The sequence below is a fragment of the Rhinoraja longicauda genome, chromosome 35 (genome assembly GCF_053455715.1).
Source record: "Rhinoraja longicauda isolate Sanriku21f chromosome 35, sRhiLon1.1, whole genome shotgun sequence".
NCBI lineage: Eukaryota > Metazoa > Chordata > Chondrichthyes > Rajiformes > Arhynchobatidae > Rhinoraja > Rhinoraja longicauda.
In genome coordinates this window covers 6,999,523-7,008,443 of record NC_135987.1, presented here as the reverse complement: position 1 = coordinate 7,008,443, position 8,921 = coordinate 6,999,523, and positions in this window count along the sequence as shown.

The window sequence follows — 8,921 nt, the reverse complement described above, 5'->3', positions numbered from 1 at the left end:
TAAACAGACATTATTAAATGCCAAGGCTGGACCAATCAATATGTAGATACAAGGATAGACACAAAAAGCTGTAGTAACTCAGCGGGCCAGGCAGCATCTCTGGAGAGAAGGAATGGGTGACGTTTCCGGTCGAGACTCCTCTTCAGACTGGTTAGGGATAAGCGAAACGAGAGATATAGACGATAATGTAGAGAGATAAAGAGCAATGAATAAAAGATACGCAAAAAGTAATGATGATAAAGGAAACAAGCCATTGTTAGCTGTTTGCTGGGTGAGAACAAGAAGCTGGTGCGACTTGGGTGGGGGAGGGATTGAGGGAGAGGGAATGCTGGGGCTACCTGAAGTGAGAGAAATCAATATTCATACCACTGGGCTGTAAGCTGCCCAAGCGAAATATGATACAAGGAACTGCAGATGCTGTTTTATACAAAAGGACACAAAGTGCCGGAGTAACCCAGTGGGTCAGGCGGCATCTCAAGAGAACCTGGAGAGGTGAAGTTTCAGGTCGGGACTCTTCTTTAGTTGCCCAAGAAGTGACCAATCCTTTGTCCCGCCCCCCTGACATCAGTCTGAAGAAGGGTCTCGACCCGAAACGTCACCCATTCCTTCTCTCCTGGGATGCTGCCTGACTTGCTGAGTTACTCCAGCATTTTGTGAAAAAATACCTTCGATTTGTACCAGCATCTGCAGTTATTTTCTTATACTACTTGTTGCTCCACTGCGATTTCTCCTCAAGGTATGTCCACTTTGAAGACGTTCTCCTCCTCTCTTCGACGAGAGTTTAACAACATGCTCTCTTGCTGCTCCCCCTCTGTGATTCCTCCTGCCCTCCCACTCTACGATCACATTTTGACCTCCTTTGTCCCGCCCCCCTGAGGTGGGGGAATGAGAGGGGGTGGAGTGGGGGTGGGAGGCTATTTCCAATTACCTCCCTTAGGTTTATTCACAAAATGCTGGAGTAACTCAGCAGGTCAGGCAGCATCTCGGGAGAGAAGGAATGGGTGACGTTTCGGGTCGAGACCCTTCTTCAGTCTGAAGAAGGGTCTCGACCCGAAACGTCGCCCATTCCTTCTCTCCTGAGATGCTGCCTGACCTGCTGAGTTACTCCAGCATTTTGTGAATAATTACCTTCAAGAAGTGGGTTTGAGCTGTTATGTCGAACTCTTCACCATGAAAATACACAAACACAAAATACCAAAAAATGACAATAGCTCATTCAAAGTAAAGTACTAATTCTTACTTTTGTAAATTCTTCCTGAGGGTCCTGTGGAAAACCTGCCACAAATGCCACAAGTAAGAGTTCAGTTTGAAACGGTCGTTTTGGACTTTGCTGATCGTGACTTTGTCATGGTCTCCCTGAACTGGCTGCCGTTCACGTTCTTGGGGGTTAGTGGTTGAGGCAGAAACCAAGTGACAATTCAAGATTAAATGGATGCTTGGAGGAAAAAGAGATAAATGGGTATCGGAACCAGCTGGACGAATGTGATTATGATTATTTGTGTCGTGAGGAAACACCAGCAGATGTGCTTGCCATGAAGCTTTGTTTCCGTACAGCACGTTCTCTTTGTGACACTGCGGCTCGCCTGTCACAAAGTGGTGGACAGTTCCACCCCCCATATCACACTCTCTTAAGTGATAAAAACAAACTTCTGGCAAGACAATAGGAGGAAACTGGTTGGGGGAGTTGGAGGTGAAAATGTGTTTTCATTTCTAAAACCACGAGAAAAAGTGAAAGACAACTGACCTGTTTGATTCTGACAGGAAAAGCTGCAAAGCAATAGTGAATGCTTTTAGAAATGTTTATTAATACGACCAGATTCCCTATCACAACTCTCAAGGTGATGCTTGAACTCTTTTCCCTTTTCTAAATTAATTTTGCCAAAAATAAATTGAGATATACCGTCTCCATCACACACTCAACCAGTGCCATCCAGTGCCATCCAGTGCCATCCAGTGCCATCCAGTGCACAAACTGGTTGTAAAAATAGTGCCCATCCAGTGCCCATCTAAACATTGTTCTCCTCATCCCAACTGGATGACCTCATTTTTTTGCACCTCCGTCAGGGAAACTTAATATTAATACTTAATAGTAATTAAGTATTAAGGGGCAGCACGGTAGCAATAGCTTAGTGCCTTACAGCGCCAGAGACCCAGATTCGATCTTGACTGCGGGTGCTTGTCTGTACGGAGTTTGTACGTTTTCCCCGTGACCTGCGTGGGTTTTCCCCAGGATCTCCGGTTTCCTCCCACACTACAGAGACGTATAGGCTTGTAGGTTAATTGGATGGGTAAAATTGTAAATTGTCCCTAGTGTATGTAGGATGGTGTTAATGTGCGAGGATCGCTGGTCAGTGCAGACTCGGTGGGCCGAATGGTCTCTTTCCGCGCTGTATCTCTAAACTAAAAACTAAACTAATTAATCTCCAAAGGCTATGGGAAATATCACTGGTTTCTTTTTTAAGATCTCAATGAAGAAACAGCATTTTTTTCTGGGAGGATATGGTATAAATCTCTCGTTATATTCACTGATATTCTGCCAATTGAAAGGGTTCACGTGCAATGAAAGTCTAAGTCAGCACAAGAGTTGCAATGTCACTGACATCATCTCTCAGATGAGAAGATGAGAGGCTGCCTGCCCTTTCACCGTACCATAAACCATTCCGAAGAATAAGGAACATATCCCCAGCATAAAATGCTGGAGTAACTCAGCGGGGCAGGCTGCATCTCTGGAGAGAAGGAATGGGTGACGTTTCGGGTCGAGACACCTTCTTCAGACTGATAGAGAAGGGTCTCGACCCGAAACGTCACCCACTCCTTCTCTGCAGAGATGCCGCCTGTCCTGCTGAGTTACTCCAGCATTTGATGCCTATCTTCGGTTTAAACCAGCATCTGCAGTTCCTTCCCACACATATCTCCGGTATCCTGGCCAAATGGCCAATATTTATCAGCAGCAAAACACAAATGCTGGAGGAAAGCAGCATCTGTGGAGGGTACGGACAGGCTGTGTTTCAGTTCATTACTCTTCTCAGATAATATTTATACCACAATCAACCACTAAAACAGATCACCTGGTCTTTAATCACATCACCATGGGTAATCTCACTGCACACAATTTAGCGATAGGATTTTCTAATTTACAATTGTGACTGCACTTAAAAAGTACCTGATTAGCTATAAATCATTATGGGGCTTCCTGATCTCAAGGCACAGCAGATCTCATACTCAATTTACCAGTAGAGAATCCTTCCAGTTGCATCTCCCATGGTAGTTGCCATGAGTGGTGAATTTGCACTTAATTCCAAACGTTTTCATTCATTCTCTTCACCCTCATTGCCCTTCACAAGCGTATACCTCCAACCCCAAATAAAAGCTTCTCTTCCACAAGAAACACAGAATCACAGATGAGTCCAGCACATCATTCGACATTGGAGAAACAGGGAACTAACTGCAGATGCTGGAATCTTGAGTAGAAGTGAACAACGCACTGGAGTAACTCAGCAGGTCAGGCAGCATCTGCTGCGTTACTCCGGCACTTTGCATTTTGCTCATATCTCTCAACCGTCTCTGATCTGAGGAGAATAATTCAGCTTCTCCAGCTCTTTTCAAAACACCCCTCACCCCTGGAACCATTCCAGAAAAACGTTTTCAGAATTCTTTCCAAGTCCCTAGCATTCTTCCCAAAGGTCGGTAACTAGAATTACATCCAGTACTCAAGTAATGGCTTAACTGATATACCATACAGCCACATTTTATTTTCCTCGCTTCCATTGTCTAAGTGCCTTCAGTTCTGCTGAAAGGTTTGGGACCTGGAACATCTATATACTAAAACTCTCGTTTGTTTGTTTGTTTGTTCCTGAACTACAGCCAAAACGGTACACGATAGCGTGACAATTTTAGGCCCACCTTACTCACCGTCGTCACTTTGGTGCTAATGGAAGAAGTTTCAATGAAATCGGTGTTATATTTTTAAAGTTATTCACATTTTAAAGTTTAAATCTATCTCCTAGGGAGGGAGGGAGGAGGTGGCGGGAGGGAGGGGGGAGGGAGGTAGGGGGGAGAGGGGAGGGGGAGGGGGGAAGGGGGGAGGATAAGGGGGGTTGAAAGGGATGGAGTGGGGAGGGAGGGGGAGGGGAGGGGGAAGAGGAGGGGAGGGGGAAGAGGAGGGGAGGGGGAAGAGGAGGGGGAGGGGTGGAGAGGGGAAGGGGGGAAGAGGGGGAGGGGGGAAGGGGGGAAGAGGGGGGGAGGAGATGGTGCTGCACCAATGCAGGTTTGGGCCCAATGGGTCCACTTGGTCTAGTTAACTCTATTTCTCTCTCCACAAAATGCATCACAAGTATTCCCAGCACCTCTGTTTTTATTTCAGATTTCCAGCAGGTACCGTTTTTTCAATTACTTATGAAGCCCAGTTTATTTTTTCAACAGCTTCCTGAACAACCTTTCCCCCTGCTTTCAAAGTCTTGCACACATAAATACCTAGGCCTCTCTATTCCTACATCAACTCTAGAGTTATATCATTTATTACCTCTGCTTGTACTTCCTTCCAAAATGTTCCCGTGCTAAATTAAATGCTGTGTTCACCTAAACTACTAGCCTAAGTTCTCCTTACCATGGTCCTCCTCACTGTTACTATACATCTAAAGGCTGAGCTGTTAATAGTTACAAATATTTATTTAATTAATACAACTTGAGATGATTTTTGGTCAGAATAAACACCAATATACAGCGATTGGATGTCAGAGTATGGTTGGAAGAGACTGTTTCTGAGCAGATTAAAATCCAGGTTTGTTGTCACAATGTTTCCTAGCAACCAGTCCCTTAGTTTATGTACAATACTTATTTCATAATGGGTGCTTTTAAATTTATCTTTCACTATTTCAAAAGATTGCCCTTTGTGCATTGACGTTTAGATTCAACTTTGGATGTATGGCTCGAAATGCCTGTTTCATGATGTCTCATATATTATAATGTTGTGGTTATGTTATTGGAGCAGTAATCCAGCGAACTGTAATAAAGTCTGAATTGAGTTCCGATCTACCATGGCCACGTGGAATTTAAATTCAATTAATTAAGTAAATCTGGAACTAAAAACCTCATACCAGGAATGTGAGCGTCTGTTCTGATTCAAACATACCCTTTAAGGAAGAAAACCTGGCAGGCTTACTGAATGTGACTGCAGGTTCCGATTGCATTGTGAAATGGCTGCTCAATTAGGTAAAGAAATTAAAAATAAAGGAGCACTATCATAAATAAAGTGATAGAACAAAGGTACAATGCAAGTCTATCCTGGAAACGGATAACTGCAGTTGTCCCTCAGTCTAAGTTAAGCAAGTACCTGAAACAATTACACGCATAGAATCGAGCTAGATAGAGCTCTTAAGGATAGCGGAGTCAGGGGGTAGGGGGAGAAGGCAGGAACGGGGTACTGATTGAGAATGATCAGCCATGATCACATTGAATGGCGATGCTGCCTCGAAGGGCCGAATGGCCTACTCCTGCATCTATTGTCTATTGTCTATCGTGTCGACAACAGCATTTCTGGATGGAGCTCATTGCAAGTACTGAACATTGACTCATGACTCTCCGAAATCCCATGGCACCTGGTCAAACAAAGTGTATTCATTACCACTCGAGTTTAGTTTAGAGATACAGTGTGCAAACAGGCCCTTCGGCCCATCTAGTCCGCACCGACCAGCGATCCCCGCACATTAACACTATCCTACACACCAGGGACAATTTACTCTGATACCAAGCCAATTAACCTACAAACCTGTACGTCTTTAGAGTGTGGGAGGAAACCAAACATCTTGGAGAAACCCCACGCAGTCATGGGGAGAAGGTACAAACTCCGTACAGACAAGCACCCGTGGTGGGGATCGAACCTGGGTCTCCGGTACTGCAAGCGCTGTAAGGCAGCAACTCTACCGCTGCGCCACTGTGCCGCACTGCTTCATCTCTCCCAATTGAACCATTATTGCCTCTACATGAAGCATTTGGAAGCATGCCAAGGGTGAATAGGGCACAGAATCTAGTCTTGGCTGGGATTCTAATGTCTGCCACTATCACGGGTCAGATTTTAGATTTAGAGATACAGCGCAGAAACAGGCCCTTCGGCCCACCGGGTCCGCGCTGCCCAGCAATCCCCGCACATTAACACTATCCTACACACACTAGGGACAATTTTTTAAAACATTTGCCCAGCCAATTAACCTACAAACCTGTACGTCTTTGGAGTGTGGGAGGAAACCGAAGATCTCGGAGAAAACCCACGCAGGTCACGGGGAGAACGTACAAACTCCGTACAGACGGCGCCCGTAGTCAGGATCGAACCTGAGTCTCCGGCGCTGCATTCGCTGTAAGGCAGCAACTCTACCGCTGCGCCACTGTGCGCCATATATGGCTAAGATAGACACAGAATGCTGGAGTAACTCAGCGGGTCAGGCAGCATCTGTGGAGAGAAGGAATGGGTGACGTTTCGGGTCGAGACCCGTGTCTCCAGAGATGGTGCCTGTCCCGCTGAGTTACTCCAGCATTTTGTGTCTGTCTTCCATGTAAACCAGCCTCTGCAGTTCCTTCCTACACAGTTCGTCTGAAATATACAGCTGCCGGGCGGTGGCGGAAATATCAGCAATCAGTGGGGGGTGGGGACCACGTCTAATCTTCAGACTGAAGGCATCTTTCACCATGATAAGATTCAGAACAGACCTGCCAGCTCAAGGTGAGGCACTGCACACCTGATTGTGGTAAGGGGGAGAAAGCTGGAGAAGGCGAGTGGAGAAGCACGAAGCCTGGCAAATGATAATGGAGAGCACTGAGGGAGGGGGGAGGGGGGAGGGGGGAGGGGGGAGGGGGGGGGGAGGGAGTTGATTGGCAGATGGGTGAGCAAGGGTTTAGAGGTGAAAAGGAGATGAAAGAGTGTTAGAAAAGGAGAGAAGAGTGAAGCCAGAGGGAGAGAGGGGATGGGAGGATGGGGAAGAGGGGGTAATAATGGGAGAAATGGGTGCGCACAAGGGTGGGGGTGCTCAGGAGAGAGGGAGGGGGAAGGGAGATGTTACTTAAAATTGTAGTATTCAACGTCATACTGTGGGGTTGTAAGTTATCCAAGCGAATATAAAGTTCTCCACTAGTTTGGTATAATGGTTACCTTGGGGCCAAATGTATCGGTGAACCATCAATAGGGGTGCCAACTATCGCACTCCTAAATTCGGGACAAGGTGACGTCACCATGTGACCTCACCCAGCCCCATGTGACCGCACCCAGCTCCATGTGACCTTACCCAGCCAGCGGCCACGTGCTCCCGCTCCACCAATGGCAGCCGCCCGGGCCGGGAGGCGAGTTGCTACGCAACCTCCGTTAGGCGGCGCCCGGGCCTCCGTGCCACACTGTCCGAACCTACACTGTCCGGGCCTACAGCGTCCGGGCCTAATATGGGACAAGAGCGGTCCCATAGGTTCATTCCCGGAATGGCGGGACTGTCATATGTTGGAAGACTGGAGCGGCTCGGCTTGTAATCACTGGAATTTAGAAGGATGAGAGGGGATCTTATCGAAACATATAAGATTATTAAGGGATTGGACACGTAAGAGGTAGGAAACATGTTCCCAATGTTGGGGGAGTCGAGAACCAGGGGCCACAGTTTAAGAATAAGGGGTAGGCCATTTACAACGGAGATGCGGAAAAACTTTTTCAGTCAGAGAGTTGTAAATCTGTGGAATTCACCGCCTCAGAAGGCAGTGGAGGCCAATTCTCTGAATGCATTCAAGAGAGAGCTGGATAGAGCTCTTAAGGATAGCGGAGTCAGGGGGTATGGGGAGAAGGCAGGAACGGGGTACTGATTGAGAATGATCAGCCATGATCACATTGAATGGTGGTGTTGGCTCGAAGGGCCAAATGGCCTACTTCTGCACCTATTGTCTATTGTCTATTGTCATACGGGACAAATCAATTTAACCCGAAATACGGGATGTCCCGGCTAATACGGGACAGTTGGCAACCCTGCCCACCAAGGCCCACTGGGTCTCCCGGTTGTTAACCATTTTAACTCCCTTTCCCATTCCCATACTGACCTCTCGTCCCTGGGCCTCCTCCCTTGCTAGAGAGAGGCCACACACATACAGGAGGAGCAGGAATAAGAAAAATATCATATTCCCCTTGGGTAGCTTACAACTCAATGGTTTGAACATTGAATTCTCCAATTTTAAGTCACACAACCCTATTCCCCGTGTTTCTTTCATGTCTACCGCCCTACCTGGGTTCACACCCATTCCTCCCACTACCCCTCCCAACCCTCTCCCCCACCCCTCCCCACCCACTTCTATCTGTATCTCTCTCTCTGGCTTTATATTCCACACCTCTCTCCTCATCTGACATCCTTTTGCCATCTTTTCATCTCTAGATATTGCCCACCCATCTACTAATGAAGCCCCCCTCCCCCTCACCTGTATCCACCTATCACTTACCAGGCTTGTCCTGCCAGCATCTCTTTTGCAGCGTTCTCCCCCCAATACCGTCAGTCAGGATGTTCCCAACCTGAAAAGTCGCCTATCCATTCCGTCCACAGATGCTGCCTGACCCGTTGAGTTGCTCAAGCAGATTCCAGCATCTGCATTTCCTTGTGACTCATTTACATTTCTCACAGGTGCTATTGTGTCACCAACATTGCCAATTGAACCCAATGATATTGATCGTATCGGCCACTTTCTTAATAAGATAAATTCTCCACCAGCCCACACTGGCTTACTTTAATCTCGAACATGACCAACTCCTATATTGGTCAAGAAACTGGCGCCATTCAAAGCAAAGCAGTTGCCTTACCCAGCTGGATGGAGAGCACCTCTTGTGAACTTCTGTCATGACCTCCACCTCAATACCTAATCCTCTTTTTACTTCCCTAAATGGCCCTACTTCTGTTTGTATTCATATT